The sequence below is a fragment of the Rousettus aegyptiacus genome, unplaced genomic scaffold, assembly GCF_014176215.1.
Source record: "Rousettus aegyptiacus isolate mRouAeg1 unplaced genomic scaffold, mRouAeg1.p scaffold_m13_p_2, whole genome shotgun sequence".
Classification (NCBI taxonomy): Eukaryota; Metazoa; Chordata; class Mammalia; order Chiroptera; family Pteropodidae; genus Rousettus; species Rousettus aegyptiacus.
In genome coordinates, this window is record NW_023416295.1 from 133,074,886 (window position 1) to 133,097,026 (window position 22,141).

Here is a 22,141-nt window from a genome sequence, read left to right on the forward strand (position 1 = left end):
GTCCAAAAAACAAACAAATAAACAAAAACCCAATCACACAAAGATCTCTGTTATTGGGGACCCAGGAAAAAAGGAGCAGGGGCTCGCAGCTCCCAGGCTTGGCTCTAGGGGACAGCGGCCAACTCGGCCCCACCTGGGAGGATGCTTCTGTTTACATCTCAGGTTGCCGCCTGACGATTGGTGGCTGGGCTGGAAGGGAGGGTCCTCAGGAAACGCGACACTGGGGATGCTGCCCCCTATCACATGATGGAAATTTCCACTCTTAGGCAAAAAGAAAAGAAAGCAGGGTCTCTCAATTCACCCTTTTCCGATTCTTCCTCTGATCCCAATCGGGAGAGGGTAGAAAAAGAGGCGGGTGAGTGAAACTTTTTATATTATGTTAAACTTAGAGACTCGTCAATGTGAAAACTTGTGGCTGGATCCCTGCGTCCCAGCCAGGATGGGTGTGTGCGTGTATGTGTGTGTGCGTGTGCGTGTGTGTGTGTGTGTGTGTGTGTGTGTGTATGCTCACGCGCGCTCGTGTGCATGAGGCCACAGCACACGTGTGCAGCCCCGTCCCTCAATCCTCTGGGACTTAGGTTAGGCGTTGCGGCTCTTTATGACTTGTTGATAGTCTCAAATTCTTCTAATTATTTTTCAAAGGATTACACTTTGAATGAGTTACTTGCAGGCTAATGACCAGACTGACTAGAAATTAAATAAACCAGGGCACACAGAAGGGAAGGAGACTGGCTGGGAGGGCTCAAGTGACTCCCTTTGCAAAGAGAGGTGGCCGTGTCAAGGAGGAGGAAAGGGGGCAGCTGGGCTTGGGGGACCCCCGCCCCGGCCCCGGATGCCCTCGGTGCGGGGTGTGGGGTTTGGGGGCACTGGCCCGCTTTCGCTCATGGTGGCTCCGCCGCCTGCCTAGCTGAGGGGCGCGCCCCGCTGGGGGTGTTGGCTCCGCGTTAGATACGTATAGGGCTGGCAAGCTGTCATCCTAATCGCGGGACCGGTGCCGGTGTCCTCAGGGAGGGGACGCTGGGTGCAGGACTTAAAATAGACCGGTCGTCCCTGACAGCTGGGCTGCCCCGGAGGCCAGGGTTCCCCGGGTGGGGGCCTCCGGCCCATGGAGCCCCCGGGGAGTGTCCTTCAGGGGAGGAAGGCCAGAGCAGTGCTGGGTTGGGGGTCCTTGGCTCCCGAAGGGACCTGCTGGGAGACTGAGCCCGCAGTTCCGAGGGAGGCGTGCGGCGCTGTCAGATCGCGAAGCCTGGGGTTCGCAGAAAAGAAGGCGGGGTGGTGTAGAAATGCCAAGCGCGAAAGGCGATGGAGTCGAGGGAACTCTCCGAGAGAGACGTCGGGGAAGAAAAGGGGAGAAGTCCAGGGAGGAGAGAGAAAGCGAGAATGATAAGAGGCCAGACCTCGACAGGGTGGCAGTGGGAAGGAAAATGGAGAAATGAGAATGAGAAGGGAACGCGGACGCAGAGAACCCCTGGAGGGTGACTTGGGAGCACCTCCCAGTCCAGGAGAGGAGAGAGGTGAGCGCGGGGACTAGTCAGCGGAGCGCGGGGGACAGCGAGCGGCAAGGGGCTCTTCGCCTGGCGGAGGCACAGGTGGGCGCTGAGCCCTGGGTCGGCGCCGGGTGGGGATGGAGGCGCGGACGTGGGGACCCGCGTGTTCCCTTGTTCCTCTTAGTGATCCAGCAGGGAGAGGTGGAAAGTGTGTCCCTTCCATGCGCGCCGGGACCAGCCCAGGACATGAGCAGTGGGCTGCCGATGGTTAGAGGAAAGGTAATTAATGAACTAAGCTGAGGAAATCAGGCCAGGGACACCTGGTCGCTGGCATGCCAGAGCGTGTGCGGTGGCGGGTGTGTGTGTATGGGGGGGACAGTAGTTGGGGGCCTCGAGATTGCTGGGGAGGACCGGGAGATCCCCAGGTCCTCAGTCCTCTGCCGAGCCTTTAGAAACCCGAGGCTTGTTCTACCAGAGGACAGTTGGCATTTGCTATTTCTCAGCAAAAGTTGCATCTTGACCTGTCTCAGAGGGATCCTAGATCCCAAGAAAAGAGATGAAGGAATGGCTGTGGCCCTGTAGCTATATGCGGACCGGGACCAGGCACTTCTCACTGCTGTCTCCTCGCAGGGTGCCCCATCCCCCAAGGCTCCTGGACCTGCTGTGTTTGTTACCCACTTGGGAGAGATGCAGCTTCTCACTCTAAAGGAAGGAGGGAGCAGCCAGGCCTTCATCGTGGATGGCCTGTTTCTCAATTTCCTGGTTTCTCATATTCATCTTTATTTGCTTCTGGGCAGCACAGGCAATCATAGTGACGAAATTCTCTTATGTTGTAAAGAGAACATCCTACACCTAAATCACAATTTCCAGGGCCTAGTAGCTAAGGCTATAGTTTGGGTTTGTTTCAGCTGTGGTTACAGCCTTTTCTAGACCCTAATTTTTTGCAGGGGAGAGTAGAGAAAATTAGCCCATGTTTCCCTCCCTTTCCCCGCAATGTGAAAGAGCCTCTAAAGGGTCAATGAGATTGGTGGACTCTCTCACATGGAACATAAGAAGTGTGTGTGTGTGTGTGTGTGTGTGAGAGAGAGAGAGAGAGAGAGAGAGAGAGAGAGAGAGAGAGAGAGAGAGAGAGAGAGAGAGAGAAGAGAGAGACAGAGAGGATTTGAGGCGCGAGCCTCTCAAATTCTAACAAATTAAGCTAGAGAAAGTCTATGTTTTGGGTAAAAGTTTATAAGGACAGAGGCACTGAAGAAAATAATCTATCTTCCCAAATTACTGAATATCATACGTGTTCAGAGACAGGAAGCTTTTATTGGGCTGATTTTATCACAAACATCAAAAAGCAGGAAGACTGGTATAAGAGGATAAATAAGTTTTCAGGCTGTAGGGATAGGAAGTGAGCTCTTCTGCCAGAGTATACAGCGCTCCAGGGAGGCTAGCCTCTACTAGATTAATGATCATAATGGCTGATTTTATATGTATATATTTTATATATTAAAATTTATATGATATTATATATTATATATTTATTAAAATATATATTATATATTTATATATGTATTTACAAATATATGATATTTATAAATATTTATATATTAAATATATATAATACATATATACACACACATATATATAAAATAGTCCTTATATATTACTAAGTGCTTCCTTTCTGAAAACATTTACACTCCTAAAGACCTTATGAAATAGATTTTGCTATTATACCATTTCATAGATCAGGAAATGGAGATGCACAGTGTGAAGAACACAGAACATCTTTGGAAGTTCTACTTGGGCATTAATTACTCTTAAATGTAAATGAACAATTCTCTCTCACTTTGCACTTTATCATGGGCAGAACTGGACAGGTGACTTCTAGAGACTCAAAGCTGACCTCTTGATCTATTACAGATTAATCCTATTCTAAGAAAGCCAATGACATAATCATGCAGCTAAAGGGTGAATCCTCGAAGCTTCAGGACTGGATTTTTTTTTTAACAAGTGACATATGAGAAACGCATAGTATATCTATGGTTACCTGGCAGTTATCAAATGCTGAGAGCAAGCATAATACATACAGCAGTGTGTGGACTTCTGTGTTTAATATTTTCTTTTTTTATGTCATTGCCTTTGATCATTTTCCTCAGTGTTTTTCAGGCATCTGTTCCTTTTTTTCCCTCTCATCTTTCATGCTGACTACTAATATTTTCTAATTATTCTAAAACTTAAACCCTTCTTTACTTTTACTTTTTACATATCCAAAGCAATGATTTCTATAAAAATCAAAGGTTTAGTGAGGCTTAATGACTAGTTACATATTTTTAATATCTATCAAAAGAATTATACAAATTTTTAAAATATGCTTCTATGTATCACATTCACTCATCTTGCATGACACTATGGCCTTGATGACATCTTGTCAGAAGGGTGAGGAGGGGTGAACAAAGGGGAGAGACACAAGAGAGGAAAGGAGGACTTTCCAGGTCAGACTTTGAGCCAAGTCCTTTACATATGTGGATCAGATCTAATCATCACAAGATACTCCACAGGTGTTGGTTATCTCTATTCTACAGAGGAGAAAATTGAAGCCCAGTGAAACTAAGGAAAGAGCTAAGGGTCACACAGCTAGCAAGTGACAAGGCTGGCATCAGAACTATTTCCCTCTTATGCCAAAGTTCCTGCTTCCAATAAAGAGAGCTATAAGAGAAAGACTACTAGGAGAACAAAAGTTTAAGGGAAGCAAAGGCTTAGAAAATAGAAATGTGTTACACAACAAAGTAGGATATGAGATGGGAGAATGGAAAAACCAAATCACTTTCACGTGACTGCTAATCTTCCTCCTCCGGTCTTCCTTCCACTATTGTTGTAATGACTGAATTCCATTCATTCATTCCACAAACAACCACTGAGTGTCATTATCTCCAGAAACTATTAGAAAGTTTCTTTTATTTCTGTCTCTCTAGCACCTACCACAGACCTGGGCAAATACTAGGTTCTTGAGAAATGTTTGTTAAATAAATGAATTAGTTTAGTAGGGGAAAGGCTAAATAAACAGTTGTACTAAAAGCATGTTAAGGGCCGGGGGAAAGTCAGATCTGAACACTCTGCCACTAAATCTCGCTTAAAAAAGGGGTCAGAGAGCATTTCAAGATTAGGTGATGCCTGAGCTAGGTTTTGAAGCAGAGATGAAAGTTAGCCAGGCAAAGAAGTGAAGGAAATGGGAAAGGATTCTCAAGCAAGAGACCAGTCTGAACAGAGAAAGGAGAGGTTGGAAGCCGCTTCTGGAATACAGGAAGTGGGGAATGCAGGGGCGGGCGGAGGGCGAGCCTGTGAGGGAGGTGTGGTCTAGGAGGTCCTAGCACTTTCTCTCTGCAGGAGTCTTATAGCTTTCACCCTCCCTTGAAGTTTAGAAGAGAACAGTGCTAATAGGGAAGAAAATGACTCAATACAGTAATTCCTAACTTTAATGTGGTTGATAGGTTTTGCAACTTAAAGCAAAATGACATATAACAAAAAAATTTTACTATAGGCTAATTGATATAAACAAGAGTTAAGTTCCTCCAAAACAACATTGAATGAAACGACATTATTCGAGGACCTGCTGTACAGGAATTAGCAATACATTTTATTATTTTATCGTTTCATTATGACCCTATGATAGAGAACTATAGTTATTAGACCCTTTATAATGTTAGTGTTTTAAAACCCATGTTCAAATGGAAAGACTAGACTTTGTTGTCCCCTGTAGGGGAAAACCAAATTATTTTTCTGGTTCTCAAGGGTAAATTCTATTTTAGCATAGATACAATCAACACAGTCAAGAAAAAGACTTCCAGATAAATGCTCTTCTGTGTTTTTCTTAGGAGGTAGCTGGGATTGTGTGTATGTGGAGAGGATTTCTCTCCTTATTTTAGGTTTTAGTGGTTTTACTTTTTATTTTCGTGTGTTATAGAGGAGTAGAAAGTAAAAATTTATTTTTTAAAAAAATACAGTGAGATGGGGAATGGAATAATAGTAAGGAATGTCACCCTCCTATTTCAAAAGTAGATGTTTGTGCTAGTTAAGATTCTGGCTTTTGATAACAGACTTTGAAAACGTATTTCCCAATATCTCTTCTTTCATTAGGAATATTTTATACCAATTTTTTCATTCCTGGTCAGAGGTCTACATGCCTTGTCACCATTTTCATACTTGTAAAATACTCTTAGTCATATTGTTATTTGGAAGGGAATTCAAAGGGTAAATGAAATCTACAGATAACTCCGAACCTAATTTCAGTTAATTGATTTAACCTTCCACTTTTTAGCATTATATCCTTGGGTAAGTTTACTGATATTTTTGAGCTTTAATCTCTTCATCTATAAAATCTGGATCATAATAGCATCTACCTCATGAGATTAGTATGAAGATTGAATAAGTTAGACTAATGTAAAATGCTTAGACTAATGCCTGATACATAGTAAATACTCAGTATGTGATAGCTGTTATTATTCATGTTATTACTTCTGCCGCCCACAACATTATTTGAAATGTTAACATATGTCTATACTAAATGTTCTTTTATAATGTGTTTTCCTCTAACTGTCATAACTAAAATGAAGGAACCAGAAGAGAAGAAAGGAAAAATGGCTAAATAATACTTAGGTAGGATAGTTGAGCCCAGAGTAATGTCATTCCCTGTACTGTAAGTTTGAAATGTTCTCTTATTTCTTGTTGGCTATTTGCCCCTATTGCTCCTGATAAATCTACTGTGTATTCATCATTACGATGAACACCATCTCCAGTTCCCTTGTTTTTTCTCATTTTTATCTCTTTTGGTCATTGCTCTCACCCTGGTGCCTCACACAGTGCCTGGCATAAACAGATACTCATGCATGTTTGTTGAATGAATAAAGGAAGAAAAACTTGTTTCTTTTTTTTCCTCATAATATATATTCTTCAACTAAACATTTTTTCATTGGAATATTAAAGGCCTTTAATTAAAGTGAATTGTGCATTGTTTATAGTCAATATGGATATTTTAAATTTTAATTATTTAAATCAGTGCTTTATTTAAATATGGGCTTGGGCGTCAGGGCATGTGGATATGAATCCTAGTTTCATCATAGAGTGGGGCTTCCTGCATTCAGATCTTGGCTTTATCGTTTGGACTTCTTGGACTCAAATTTTGGCTCTCCCACATTCTGAGTGAACTTGAGCAAGTCTCTTAACCTGACTGCTTAATTCTCTTCATCTGTAAAATGAGGGAAATAGTTCCTATTTCATATGGATTTTATGAAGATTATATGAGTTAATGTGTATAGAACATTTAGATTCATACTTGGCACTTTGTAAGCATTCGAAGTATTTGTTAAATTAAAGTTATTAAAAACCCTAGTTTTCCATTTAGATACAATAATAGTACCTACCTTATAGAATTGGTTTGATGATACTGCATGGCACATAATAAACACTAAAAATGTTATTATTACTATTGCTATTACTGTAAATCTTTATTTCTATTTTCTGCTATTAGGAGTTGGGGCCCTGACTTAGCCTTTTAATTTTGGGGTCCATTGAAAGTCTTATTGATTCTATCTTACTTTTCACACACATTTAATTTTGTCTACCCTCCCTGTTTGTTCTGTCATTTTGCCTTGCGTCATTGGCGCCTTTTACATGGCATACTCCTCAGGACAAGGACTTTGATCTTTGTTTTGGCATAATTTTGTAACATTGGGTACACTCGCAGTACTATAAAAATGTTAAAGAAGAAAAAGAAAAAAGATGTTAACTCACCAAGAGACCACTTGGGCCCATAGCTGTCGGGCTGCTGTACTGTTTGCAGTGTTTGCACTCCCGCCCACAGCATCTCGGCAATGGCTGGTGGCTAGTGGCTCCTGGCTCTAGGGTGACAAGCACTTTCAGGCCAGCTGCTGGGGCATGCGGGGCTGGAGAGCATGCGCTGGCTCTTGGAGCAAAGGGAGGACCTCGGGAGGCCAAAGCCTTGGGGACACAGCAGGCTCACAGGTTTGTCTGCTTTTGCTATGAATTCGTTGAGAGGCCCAGGTGAGTGAATGAGATGAACGTGGAAGAAGTTGTAAAAAAACTAGAAAAAGAGGGCAGAGGGAGGGACTCATTAAGGAGAGAGACCGTGGTAGTCCTTTCAGTTTTAAGAAACGTTGCCTGCATGGCGGCTATACATGCTCTAGTCTTATTTTCTGCAATTTTTCCATATGGGAGGAATGTGGTATATGGATACAGAACTATATGGCCAAACTGACCTTGATTGTTAAAGTGATCTAACTAAAAGGGTTTGTGTTTCAAGCCTTACTTTGTGAATACCTGAAAAGCAATCAAATGGTTCAGAGCACTACATAAATGGAACGATTTTATTATAGTCCTGAGAACACATTTCATCACGATTTTATCCCTTCTTGTCCTCTGAAGCAATTCTTTAGTAACAGCACACTTAAAAATGTATATCTGACACTCTTTGGGGCATGTGTTGCTATGCCATATTTATATTTGTTATACGGAGGAATCCATACTGTTGGTTGACATATATATTTAACCTTTTTATTTCGCAGTAATCAAGATTCACAGGAAGTTGCAAAGGTAACAGAGAGGGGCCCCATGTACTTTTCATCCAGTTTCTTAAAATAGTTACTCAGACATAATTTTCTGACAGTATCGACACCAGGAAATTAACATTGGCAAAATATGTGTGTATAGTTTCTGTCATTTTGCCACATGCAGATTTGTGCAGCCACCGCCACAACTGAGATACAGAAGAACTTCCACTGCACAAAAACCCCCTCGCGCTACCCTTTGTAGTCACAACCACCTCCTTCTCTCTACCCCTGGCAACCAGACGTTTTCCATCTCTATATTTTTATCATTTTGAGACTGTTACAGAAATCATACTGTATGTGATCTCTCTGAGACTGATTTTTTTTTTTTTCATTGAGCATAATGCTCTTGAGCTCTATTCAAGTTGTTGTATCAATAATTGGGTCCTTTTATTGCCAAGTAGTATTCCAGTTGCTTGACTATATTTAGTAGTATAATTTTTTCTCTCAATTGATATACTTATTTAGAATTTCAGTGGGAATAAAGAAGTGCTGAGGCCATTTGGTGAGGTAAAAGTGTGAGAACAAAATTTGAATGAGGTTTTCTTTTCACAGTGACATTTGTGTGTGATGGGGCAAAAGGATCTATATTCTAGATCTTCATTTAAAACAGAGGCCACTGGAGGATTGGAAGGGAGAACAGAGATAGGGCAGAGAAAAGTATATATTTAGACAATAAGGTATAAAATCTAGCACCTTTTAATTTCTGCACCCATATAATAATCTATTCTTTGATTTTACTCTTAGGTAAGACAACTCAGATTTCTTGAAACTAGTGAAAACAATGTCTCTGCAATAGGGAACTCCTTACCAGTCTATGCTTGGTCACATAGCTGGTAAGTCAGGTATACAGGCATGGGTGGAAATGACAGCAAATGGCTATTCAGTTTGACACAAATCACAGAGAGTCAAAACAGCATCTTCAGCCAAGGGCAGCTATCGAGGGTCTCTGGGTCAGTGTTATACTATTCTGTTCTTTCGCCCCACCTGCCAGCGTGAGAAACTTCTCCCAGAGGTGGCTTAAATTAGGTTTTAAAATGAGAATATTATCCTTCACCTCAATGCTTATAAGCATGGGGAACCTGGACACCGATGACCGTAACTAGCTAAGGAAAGTACATCACTTCTGAAAAGTAACTAGAAGAGTTAGGTACATCCCTTCCCTTCATCAGCGCCCATTGGGGAGCTCTCCCCTATTCCCAGCCTTCTCCTATCCCACAGCAGAAGAGAGAACAAAATATCCGCTACTATCTGCAAATGTAAATACTTCTTTCAGTTTTTAGAATTTCACATTTAGGGCTTTTAGAGACAGATTGGTAATTCACAAATAACACAGGCTATCAGTAGGGAGCCCTGACTAAACCCAATTTTAACTGAAGGCATTGCTCTAAGTTTCCATTTTAATGATTTTTGTTAACAAAAAAATATTTCTTATCCCAAACCCAGCCAGAGAATGGAAGATAGGTAGGGGATGCTATATGTCTGAAGGCTAAATATATAAAAGACTGACATAGTTAAAATAACTTATAACTCCTTTTATAGGCAAATTTGCTTTTTCTGAATTTTTTGAAATAGAATAGAATCCCTTGTGCTGTCTTTATGATTTATTTTATTTTGCGTATACAATAGATACCTCACATCACTTAGCAGGCTGTTCCTTTGGGTCCTATCTCCTGTGTGTGGACTATAAGGTGTCCCAGCATGGGGTAGGGCGCCTAACTCAGCCAGGTAACCTTGAGGGACTGAACACTTCACTACAAATCAGGAGAATGAACAAAAGACCCACTGAATTTTGTTTACTTCTCTGATATTATGCTGCTTACTTATTTGACTAATGATGACAGTCATTAGGGAGTGTGATAGGAAATGTAAACGTGTAGACTGGTTTTCAACACTGTAGGCATTGTTTTTTAAGGGGCGATGGAAAGTTTTGTTTGTTTTCTGAACTTTTTTTTAAAAGAAGACATAGAGATTTGCAGGAAAAAAAATTAAATAGAAATGCTTCATGTACTATATCAACATATCCAAATGTCAAGTATTAGCCGTACAATTACTTTCAGACAATTTTGTAGTACGACAGCAGTATCCACACCTGTAAAAATGAAACCAAATACAATGCTTTACATTAGTTTTTATACAAGAATTCCATAAAGTTTAAACTCCTTAACCTGACAGTCAAGGTCAACCTCAGCCAGACTCAAACATTCCATTTGAGCTAAAGTAGACTCTAGTTATTTTGATATACTGGGGCCAAACCTCTGACCCCATTTCCTCTGTCTGGAGACCCCTCCTCTCTCTGAAGTCTTACCATTCTTCATGAACCCTGCTCTATTTGCCTCAGCTCTCTAGCTGAGCTCTCCAGTTCACTTCTATATTTCCTGAAGATGGTGATCTAGTTAGGAACAGTGTCCAATGCAAAGTAGGTACCCAATGGTGATGGAATATCATTAGGACCTGGGCTCTGCAGTCAGGCATGGGGGTGTAAGTCCTGGCACAGCCACTCAGTCACCAGCTTGGTCTCAAAAATGGGGTTAATAATAATACCTACCCCAGTAGTGAGGGTATTACTGATTTGATAGATGCGAAGTGCTTGACACAGGGCTCTGCTATCATAAATATAATTATTACCAATGAGAACTTTAAAAAAATGAGATTTCAGACTCTACAAAATTAATAGAACTGTGGTCTGAGCAGAGAATGCAGACCACAAAATTTGGTTCTCTGTGTCTCTCAACCCTTATTGCTGTGATAAGAAGAAAGGGGCAGGGTATCTCTATGCTTGTCAACCAGGATGAGAGAATCTCTAGTTGCCCACCCACTGAGATTGGACACAAACAGATTGAACAGATTGAAACAGAATGATTCTTCCCTTCTAAGATCTAATAGAAATATGCGTGGCTTGGCACACATTTTATTTTTGATAAGAGGTAATCAAATAATGAATAAATTTCTATAAAGAAGAGAACAAATGCTAGGTATTAGCTTCAAAGAGTAATTAAAATAGCTTCATGTTGAGTCATCTATCCTTGAAGCTATTTACAAATACAACCTGTAGCCTTAGAAAAGTGAAAATTTTGACAAATTAACAAGTTGCTTGATCTACAAATATAAAAGTATTAGGTTTTCTGATTCTACAAATTGGTTGATGTTTCACTGAAGCATGGCTTCAGTCAAATCAAGGGCATAACAGTTAGCACTTTTTTTTTTTTTTTGGTTACAATGATATCTAAACAAACCTCTTTTGTGTTTTAAATTACAGATCTAAAAATGATTGTTTAGACCACAACATGCAATTATAAACAGAACAATACTTTAAATAAATAGCAAGGTAGATTGGGTTTGGAATAATGGGTGCTGTCACATGCAGATTATGACTTTATCCTATCCCAAGGCTACACCTTTGTTAAGTAATAAGTACTTTTTGTTAAGCGATTGGAGATTTATTTGTGCAAGAATTTTAAAATAACAAACCCCTGAAGATGTTCTCAAAAATTAAGTGAGGTATATATATTCACATGGATATATATAAATTTCACAGTCAAAGAAGAGGGAAATTCTGCTCAAAAGTCTTACTTGTCCAGCTAAGAATATAGCAAAATGTTTTGTTGCATAATTAGGGAATTCAGTGTTCTGAATAAGAAGAAATAATACCTGCCATTGATTGTCAATTTTCAAAGAATTAGAATACAAGAGCCATTTTAAAGTTAAAATTCTAATGAATATAATTTAATCTTTCAATGTTTCAGAGTGCTTTAGGCTCTTCATTGTTAACTTCAGCTATGATGGTAAAACTCAAAAGTGCTAGTTAATAGAAATTTTTGATTGGCTGAAGAAATTTATAGGATCATCCTTCTGCTTTCACTTTTGGGAAGAATATTTAGAAAAATATATAAAGTAGTTCTAAATTAGGAAGCTTAAACTTTTTTATTATGGAAAATTTCTAACATATTCTAAACGAGAGAATAGTATAATTAAAGTCCATCTTCATTCAGCTTCAACAATTACCAGTACTTGTCTGTTGTATTTCACCTATACCCACACCTTTCCTCCCTGCTACCCCTACCACAGTCATTACTAGATTATTTCTAAGCAAATTAAAATTATCATATGATATGATCCATTTGAGATGCAGTATGTATTGCAAAAAGATAAAGAAATCTTTAAGAGTAAGTATTATCATACCTTAAGTAAACTAATATTTCCTTAATATTATCAAATTTCCAAGCAGCATTCAAATGTCTCTGATTATTCTCTCTTTTTTGTTTTACCCTTCGTTTGAATCAGAATCCAATCAGTGTTTACACACTCATTGGCTGATATGTTTTATAAATATGTCTTAATCCTTAGGTTTAGCCGCACTTCATTTCTTTTTTTGTCCTTTTGTAATTTATTTGATGATAAAACCAAGTCATGTTTCATAAATTTCTCATTCTGAATTTTGTTAATTTATAGAACATTTAAAATTTCATCCTTAAATTCCAGTATTCTGCTTCTTCAATCTCATAAAATTGCTTTTCTTGTAAAGAAAAATTACACCTTGTCATTCTTTTTCCTGCTTCCTTGAGAATCCTCTAGCCTACATTTTAATCAATTTTGCTCAATCCTCCCTCTTATGTCAATCTCCCATGATTTACCTAATGCCTCTTCCTATTACAAATTGGCTGACCTCGAGTGCCCTTTCAATTAAAAAGTACTTTTCTGGTACTGGAATACACAGATATATTTACTAGGAAATTATGTATTTAGGATTTGCTTTAAAATAATGGGGAGAGGGAGTGGTAGTTTAGATGTAGTAGGATTGGCTATAGTTAACAATTGTTGAAGCTAAATAATGCATATGTGAGGTTTCACTATATTTTTTCATCTACATTTGTATAAATTTGAAATTTTCTGTAATAAGAAATAAAAATGAAATGCACCATTCTGCCTAAGCTAAGTAATGAAACATTTTAGTTTTTAGTTCTATATTATAACACTTTTGCCAAGGTTGATCAAAAATCATGTCTAAAGAACAATGTACTTGTTTTTCTCATTCTCCAAGTCTGGTATACCTAAAAATAAGTCAGTTTTAAAGTAAAAAAAAACTCAGCATGTAAGTAATATTTATATTAGGTATTATTTTAATTATTTTATATTATATTTTTATTATTTTATATTCAGCATTTGCTTTTTGGGTAATGAATTGGAATAACTGAAATGAGTCAGAATGATAAGTTATGCAGAGGTGCTTCATAGGATTTTGTGATTGGTCTAAGCTGCCTTTCCTAAGGTTCTCGTACGTGAGAACTCAATGACATACTCCTACAGTCTACCAATAGCTAATGGACTCCTAGAAATGACCCAAACCATTCAATTATTCCATAAGAAAAGATGCTAGGATGGATTATGAAAGTCACACTTACAAGCTTTTCCTGCTACTGTGCAAGATGAATATGCAGGTCTTATTTTCCAAGGTGAAAGTTAAAAGCAAACCTTTTCAAAATACCTACCAGCTTTTAACTTTAGTCTGATTTCTCTTTATTCTGCTCAACTACTGAAAAGACAGGAGAATTTAACATCTTATGTTTACGCTATCCATATATACTAGAAAACATTTTTTAAAGGAGCGTTAGCCTTTATTAATAATACTTTTCTATTACTTCATAGTATTATATTTAAGTAATTTATTTAATAGTAATTAATTTTTAACTGCAATTAGCTATGCAATGTCAAAATTTAAGACTCTAGAAACATTTTAGTGAACAAAAGATGAGAAGTTGAAATTTAATTGTATTTATTATTATCAATTTAAGCTATGAAACAATATCATTGGTGATATTTTTGCTTTTATAAGTGTAAAAGTATTTTATAGATTCACACAGGAATTCGATCCTATCATCTGGTGAGAATTTTTCTATATGCAGTTCTCCAATCCCTCTGAGCTGTTAATTACTACCTAGTTGCTTTTTTAAAAATTTTGATCAGAATTTAAATAAAAAGTCAATTGTTGCCCCTTTGTAATTCTCTCAATAAAGCTAATATTATATATGTATATATTTGTTTCTAGATTTGTAAATATTTTGCTTTACAAAAAAAATTAGAAAAACAATCAAAAGCCTGTGTTAGTACATTTCTTTACTCCTTTATTCTCCACCCAATTAACTAAGAAAAATAAATGAAGGCAACACACTTTTGAATAGGGAAAGCAAGGAAACGGTCATGTGTGATAGGCTTCAAATTCCATGGGATTCAAACCCCCAAATATACCAAATATTGAAGCCAGAAAAATACTCAGTCACCTGCCCACCTGACAATAAAGCACAGGTCATTTTCTCAGAATAAAAAGAGAAAAAAATATTTCACACTTGTTTTTTAGAAATAGGTATAGAGTAGTTTTGTTTGGGTTCTTCAAGGTTTACTTTTAACTAATAAACTATAAGTATACTTAAAAAATATCAAGCAAAATAAAATAAAAATAAGTCATTATATTTATATATCATGTTTTTTATAAAATGATAGTCATTAACCCAAATTCTTTTATTGCTATGGTTGTGTATTCTTTGTCAGAGTCACTGTAATGCATTCAAATACAATAAACTATTAAGATTCCTTTTGTAAATAATTTCCTTTTGGAAATATGCTAAGTATTTAGAAATATTCTTATTGTTTCATATGAAAACATTACTCCTAAATACATTTTGATTTTGCAGAATTATAATCTGTACCTGTACAATTAACATATTTTTCTATGTTTCTTTAAAAAAAATTCTCCCTATCTTAGAAACATGTATATGTTTTGTGTAGCAGTGGTTGCTATGGCAAGTCTGTATATTTTATTGGATACCAGACCGAGGTAGTGTTGGAGGCATCAAGACCATGTCAGCATTCCTGTTATAAATATTATCTATATTTTCAGGGTTTCCTATGTATGAAATGTTAACTTCATAACAAGTTAACACCAGGCAATGAATACTAATGTCATGTGGCTGAATATTTTAAGAGTCCCACTAAAGAAAGCTATTTCTCCTGGGATCTATGAATATTGTAAATAACAAAAGTCTGAGGACCATTCTTGGAATGTACATCAGTAGGCCTAGGAATTAAATTTGCCATCTTGCTTTCAGCCAAGAATATGGAAATAAATTTGGAATTGGGGTTTAGTTAACATATGATGACATTCTTCTGAATCAAAAATAATATACAATTTAAGAGTAGGCTCTCATAAAAATAGTAAGTACCTAGGCTATTTTATGTGGTTACTGATTGAAAAATATACATAAAACCAACAACAGCAATTATTTAATTCTTACTAAATCCCAGGCCCTGTTCTAAGCTCTTTACATGTTATTATCTCACTTGCAGAAAAGTAATAAAGCATACAGATACCTTCTTTAGATACTGTTCTGTGTGGAAGAAAGGAAGGAAGGAAGGAAGGAAATAAGGAAGGAAGGAAGGAAGGAAGGAAGGAAGGAAGGAAGGAAGGAAGGAAGGAAGGAAGGAAAAAGCAATAGAATAAAAATAAAAAGAGGCCTTAATTTACCAGTCTACTCTGTCTACCCAATATATAAATTGAAGGCCATCTCCATATGATACATAGAGCTATATAGAGTGAGATACATATCCTGTAACCACTTAGAACTCTTGAAAAAATTATTTCCTTCTCAAATTACTTAATACAGGAATACTATCTTTTGTATGTTTTGCATCAGTTATTCTCAAATAATTTCATTTGTCATAACACAGAATAAGTATAATTAGATATGCAAAACTTTGAAAGAAAATTGTTTCTTAAACATTTTAGGTGAAAACTCATGCGCCACAAAGCTGTTTGTAACCTCACTTATTTCTGCACACTAAAAATGAACCTATATATACTTAACTTTTTCTCATGGATATATCTAAATATTTATGATAATGCACATAGAAACTGGGTACTTTAATTTGCTGAAATCCTAGGGAGGAAAGAATAAACAGAACCTCAAATTTTTCAGTAAGATTGTGATTTAGCTTTTTGAGGTAATCATAAAGAGATTTTTCTGTTGAGATGACATCTAAAATTGTGTTTCATTTTTTTTGCCACATATTTCTAAATTCTTATATTAGTGTAATAAAAATAAGTTATACTAGACATTAAAGAAATACTTAAATGTTGTTTCTTGTGACCAAAACATGACCAGAAAGCAGTGACTAAGATCCTACAGCATCTTTCAACAACTCGCTGCAGCGCATTTTCTCTATTTTGCATTATAGTTCTTGCTCCTGTTGATTCTTTTCATAATTGAGCATATGAGTGATAAAAAATCTTGTTTAATTAATGATTGTCCCTGGAAAACTAGTCTAGATAACTATACATTGGACAATGAATAGTTCAGCAGGCTAGTTATTATTATCCTACCACCAAATAGTGCTACTTATTAAAAAAAGAAAACAACTAAATTTGCCTTATAAAAATTAAACTAGGTTGTCGAGACCATCTAGATAAGTATTAAAGACATCTATATTTATGTAATAAATATACTTCAACATTATTCTATTTAGGAGTAAAACAGGGATTTATTCATGTCAGTATATTTACACTTGTGTGAGAATAACAATATGTTAGCAGCTGGAAGACTAACTGTTTGAAAGGGGAAGAGATGGAAAGAATGTAAAATACCAGAGTGGACATCACCAAGTTCCATTAGCATTATATTTATTCCCATTTGTACCTATACTACTCAATAGATTTAAAAAAAACTGGTATATTTCTCAAATAGCATAAGAATATTTTGTAAGAATACTAAAGATTTTGAAATTAATGTTAATTTTATCTCTATGGAGTTTCTATTTTAAAACACCTGTACATGTGTTTCCTGAATAAATCTTAAAGAAAGAATTGAATTGGGCCTAATAAAAGATTTAACACTGCAGACTTTTAGAAGTCAGCTCAAATTATAAGCAATCTTATCCAGGTTAACCTTAAATTAATGAGAAGTAGCATATATGTATGTTTGTAAGACTTCCTTGTATTTGAGAGATGTAAAGAAAGAAGATGCCTATCAATTATGAGGGTCCAATTTGATCAAAAGCTGGATCAAAGAGAGCCAGTCATCCATTCATATTGCCAATTTATCCATGCGCTGATTCATGATGATTAAAAGGGTCTGAGATTTGAATCAGTTAGGATTAGTACAAAATTATGTGGCTGACCAATTCAAGAATGAGTACTAAAATGCCCAGCAGTCTCAAATCCTAGAGTGTAAGCAAAATATAGGTCACTTACTTTGACATTTGGAAAATGTGTCTTGGTACATCTTTGGGTCTTCATGTTTTGTTAATCTCATATTTTGTTAAAGAAAAATAACTCATAGGAAGACACATCAAACCCCTCCAAAATCTACCAGTGCATTTGCATGTTTAAACACTGCCTCTGAGGACAGGTTCAGGGGTAAATATATACCATGGTGCCGTTCAGCTTCACAGGTTGGTTAATGTTAAACAAACACATATTGCAAACTACGTATTATTACATGGTTGTTTTCTGAGATTCCATGGGTCAGGGTCAAAAGCTGTCATTTTCTAGCTTTTCTAGAGCACTAATCAATAATTTAACAAATGAAATAATGATTTAATGAACAGTGACAATACACGTCTAAAGCAAAAGGTGTTGAAACTAATTTAATTCTATGACCAAGTTTGCTAATGCCCAAATTGCCATATGAATGAATGGTAATAAAAAATACCTTTTATGCATATAGCACTTAAATATCCATTATTTCGTTTAACCCTCACAACTTTGTGTAATGTTTTTATAAGACCCAGTTTTAAAGAGAAAACTAAGTTCCAGAATATTTACATGACTCTACTTAATCAAAAAAGACTTATAAGTAGGTACCATATTAGGTTTTGAAGTTAGAGTCAATTTTTTAAATATATGTAATATGTAAAAAATATAAATTTTTAAAATTTATATAAGTATTTGTTACATTTTTTAAATGTAACAAATACCTATATAATGTTTACTATGTGCCAGAAACTCTTCTAAATGCTCTACAAATACTAACTTAGTTGATCCTCATAACAGCAGGTGAGATAGGCATTGTTATTATCTTCTTTGTACAAATAAGGAAACTGAGGCACAGAGATGGCAAACAATTCACCCAAAGTTAGACAGCTACTAAGTAATGGGAATCGGATTTAAGTTCAGGCAGTTGAGCTCCAGAATTTATACTAGTTAATTCCATGCTATATTGAATAATAAACAATGTCTTCGAAGTCTAGAAGGGCAGACCTGTAGACCAATATGTTAGTTCAGCATGTAAGTACAACAACGCTTGGGGCCAAGAGGAGGGAATGATTAACTCTGTCTTATCTAAAGTCTCTCAGCTAGTAGGCAGCAGAATGAGGATCACATCTGTATCTTTGAATTTGAACTCCAGTGTGATCTTCATTTCATAGGCAGCCCCATATTTGATAAAAGAATTTGGAATCACAGTGAGAAAACAGCAATGCACTTATGGAAACACACATAGCATATGAACCAAAGGATAAAAGCTGAGCTTCTTTGAATGGGGAGAGAAAAAGCACTATTATTCCTAATAGGCATAAATGTAAACATAGATACAGGTATGCGGATCTCTCTTGATATATGTAACATAGAATATGTAATTCAACATATATGTAGATACTGACAGAACTCTTGCATATATCAGATCAACCACAAAGTTTCCAAGTTAAGTCTTGTCACCATTCAGAAAAAACCAAGCCAGATGTTCTCAAGTAGAAGGAGAGTCTAAAGACATGGAGACACTCATGACCATCATCTGGATACATAATAGCTGTTCAGTGATTGCTAGCTAATTGAATGATTGCTTGATTGCCTGACAGAAAACAGGAAAGGGAAAGAACAAATAAAGACAAAAGACAATTCATTCCATTGTTTGCCTTTTAACTTCGGTAAAAATTTTGATGAGAATTAGTTTAATTGAAATATTTAGAATCGGAATTTTATGACAACATATCAGAATTGTGTGTCCAACGTGTCTCTGTTGGACAACCACTTTGGTATTTCTTTGATCACTACATAAGTGTACCTATCACCTATTTACATTTCTAAGTTTTGTAGTCCCAATAGTGGCAAAAGGAGTTTTATTTGAAGAAAGAAGTAACTATTTCCCCAATCTGACCTACAGTCATATTTATATTTTTGGCACATAGTAAATCCTCAATAAATGAATAAGTGAATTTCACTTGCTCCTCCTAATGGTCTTGTTTTAACTCAGAAATTATATACTTCTTTTAAGTGAGTAATGGAGTCAGAACTTGAGCCCAAATCTCTGGAATAGAAGTCCAATGTTAAGTGTTAGTATAACAAAGGAAGAAGAACCTGTTCAGTCATTTAGATTCTTTGGGTGTCAGAAGATGTAGATTAGAAAGGATGAATAGAGACTGTTTCAAGAAAAAAAAAAAGTGAATCTCTTAGGCACCCTCTGAAAAAGCTAATGTTAAAAGTCTTAAGCAAGGTTCAAAAAAAAAATGTCATCAGCCTTTTAAACTCTAGACAAAGGCACAAGCAAAATTATGTACATAAATATGATTGTTTTATGTACATGTAAAAATCACCCATCATTATAAAGCAAATACCAGTTTTCCAGTTGTTACTTATCACTCTACACTAGACATTATAAAAAAAGAATGAGACTCTAGGTGCATGAAAATTAAGACAATATTATTCAGTAAATTACTCAAAACTTATTATCAATCTTTACTTAGATGCATTTTAAAATAATTAAGAAAAGTTTAACTATGTTGAACCTTAGATTCCAATTTAAAAATAATTTTCAAATATCTAGGAAAGACTAGAGAAAGCCAAGATTTCTGTAGTTAAAAATTTAATTCTTGTAAGTCTTGTAATTAGCTGTTTTTTTCATGTATTTTATATTATTTGAAACAAAATATTTCATGAACCTGAACCTTTCTGTTCATGGCAAAATTATAATACAACAATCTTGTTGGTCCAAACACAAAGCAGAGCCCCCAGCCAACATTAACAATCTTTGCAAGGACTCAGTACAGGCAAGAATTGCCTTGTGTTACCCTGTGGTTTTTACTGTTTGCAGTATCCTTTATTATCCCAATTTCTAACAAAGCACATTTTCTTTACATAACTGAAATTTTGAGCTCTATGTGGCACCATCGGGTTGGTCCTTTTTATGAACTCATTTGAACTGAACAGAACAAAGAAAAGACATGGCATCCAAACGCCCCATGATGCCACTAATGTTCTCTCCTGTTGTTTTTCTCAGCATTCCAGGAACAACAGGTAGTCAGGAGCGGTTTCTCTCTTCTTTGCCCTGGCTCATGCTGTCCCGCTAACATTCCATCTGCTCCCGCCTCATTGTCTTGGTTGGCTCCTGTTTATTCTTTCAGTTTGAGCCTAGCTGTTACCTTCCCTAGTAAGTCTTCTCTGTCCCTTTCAAGTTGAGTTGGGTGCCACACTTTTACCCCTCAGTTCTCACAGGCACTTTGCCCACCATATTATAGTAATGGATTCCCTTGAGAAGCCAGGGCTTCTTGAGAGCAAACTGTCTTATTATTTTTATTGTCTTTCTTGCCTTAGCTCCTACATAAAGGCTGGTACATAGGTATTCAATAATATTTACTTAACAAATCAATGAATATGACTCCTTATTAGGGTATAATAAAAATTGGCTATCTCACAGCATTATGAAAAATTTTGAGGCTCCAAATGTATTTTTTAAAAATTTTCATTTTCTCAATAATATTTCGAGATCTATTAGAGTGCTAATGGGGAAAAAATAATTCATTCTTTCAGAACAAACTGGACACATATAATTTTATCTTGACTCTAAATAACTCATAAATGCCCATTCAGAATTGAAGATGTTTTAAGAAAGTTGATCATTGCTGGTCAAGCATCCAAAATATTCTCACTAAAAATAAAGATTTAACTAGTGGCTAATGTCTGGGATTGATTACCAATTGTTACAAAACCTAAGAGATGAACTCCTTGTTTTTGTTGCTTTTTTTTAAAAATAACATTTATCGGTTTTCTCAGAGTGAAAGTAATTCAAACTTTTTAAAAGTTAGTTGGTGAGTATAGATGAGAAAAATATAAAAATTACCTACATTTCCACAATCCGGAAATAACCACTATTCATATTTTGTTGTGTTCTTTCAGGCTTTTTTCCTTTGCAAAAGTTTTTAGATATTAAATGCATAATTAAAAAAAACACAGGGATCATATTACTATTAGGTTTTGTATCTTGCTTTTAAAAACTTATAATTTTGCTGTGCCCTTATTATTATTTGAATATTCTTTGAACACATGACTGGTAATTACTGCTTAGTATTCCAGGAAAACCTGTTTCTATACAGGGACTAAAGCCCCTTGCACATAGCACGAGCATTCACACATAGCATATGATCATTCACACTCTTTACCATCTCATAATTGGCTCTGAACATAAGAAGGAACTACTGCATTTTAATATATGGCAGGATCCATCACTTAGAATAATTATTAGAATGTTTCTTGTTTCAATCCTTAAATAAGTTCTAAATTATTTTATAGGTACAGATTGAATCAGTACCTTTAATAAAAACTTTCATTCATTCAACATTTATACAGTATCTACTATAAACCAGGCATGGCCTAATATTAATCACAGGAAACAGACAAAAGAAATCATTTACCACTAATCTAAACTGGCTGTCTGGACACACTTGAATCCATATCCAAACCTCCTAAATATGCCATCTGCCCAAATGTCCCCCCTTTGTTGCTGTCCTTCTGCATGAGGTCAAGACATTTACTCTTTCTGAGTCAACTTTCCTATATTTAAAGAAAGACTAGTACCTCCAGCTTCATACCCAGCCCTCAAAGAATTATAATTCCTAATTCACACAACCCGTTAAGAACAAAGAGCTCAGTTAATTTTGCCATGCCGGGCACCACTAACCCTTGTAGCAAAGGATAGGTACATCAGGCAATAAGCACTATGTCAGGATTTCTGGCTGCACTATGGCCCAGCCCTGGAGCTGCTTACAGCCCAGCAGGGGAGGTAT

The 22,141-nt window shown here is 36.5% G+C and overlaps 1 protein-coding gene across 4 annotated transcripts in view; it reads left to right on the plus strand.

Moving 5' to 3' along the window:
* Nucleotides 1-243: 243 nt before the first annotated feature.
* SLC38A4 (solute carrier family 38 member 4) overlaps nucleotides 244-22,141 on the plus strand; it is a 64,160-nt gene continuing 42,262 nt past the window's right edge. The window contains exon 1 of one of the 4 annotated variants that reach the window (XM_016137469.2): nucleotides 244-355. The gene's annotated coding sequence lies outside the window, so the exon portion shown is untranslated. Of the gene's footprint in view, nucleotides 356-7,230; nucleotides 7,533-22,141 lie in introns of those variants that run through there. The other 3 variants (XM_036236966.1, XM_016137467.2, XM_016137465.2) reach the window with 3 other exon arrangements.